We start from the raw sequence: 488 nt of genomic DNA on the forward strand, positions 1-488 counted from the left end.
AAAAAAAAAAAAAAAAAAAAAAAGAACGGGGGGATGATTTCCCTACCTTGTTTAGCTCTGCCTCTCCTTTCCTTTTACAGTAACCCCAGGAACATCTGGCAAAATCAAGCGGCCGAGGCTTCTCCGCTGCATCATGAGGAAGAAATTTCCATGTAAATAGTTCTCATTCCCTGTTTATTGTACTCTGAGAGCCGTCTGCCGTATCTGGAAAATTTTGCCTTCAGATGATGAAGCAAAGACAGTCTAAACTCTGTTGCTGTAAGCTGCAGCCCTTCCTTCCGACAAATCCCTCCCAGCTGTGAGCAGCCAATCCCCAGCAAGTTCGTCAGCCCTACTCGTCTGAAACTGGCCCTAATAGGATGACTGACACAGCAACACAGCACTTGCAGTGTGTGAAAACAGTGCATCCATACTGATGAAAGAGGAATTTCCCTCTCAGAAGAAAGCAATCAGAGCACCAAGACAAAGTGGCACATAATTGGCAGAGC

The 488-nt window shown here is 45.5% G+C and overlaps 1 protein-coding gene across 4 annotated transcripts in view; it reads right to left on the reverse strand.

The window, feature by feature from the left end:
• MBNL2 (muscleblind like splicing regulator 2) overlaps positions 1–282 on the reverse strand; it is a 154,207-nt gene extending 153,925 nt beyond the window's left edge. For 2 of the 4 annotated variants that reach the window (XM_007466270.1, XM_007466269.1), the window contains exon 1: positions 47–282. The gene's annotated coding sequence lies outside the window, so the exon portion shown is untranslated. The remainder of the gene's footprint in view (positions 1–46) is intronic. The other 2 variants (XM_007466267.1, XM_007466268.1) reach the window with 2 other exon arrangements.
• Between the last annotated feature and the right edge of the window lie 206 nt (positions 283–488).

This window comes from Lipotes vexillifer, unplaced genomic scaffold (genome assembly GCF_000442215.2).
Source record: "Lipotes vexillifer unplaced genomic scaffold, Lipotes_vexillifer_v1.1 scaffold705, whole genome shotgun sequence".
NCBI lineage: Eukaryota > Metazoa > Chordata > Mammalia > Artiodactyla > Lipotidae > Lipotes > Lipotes vexillifer.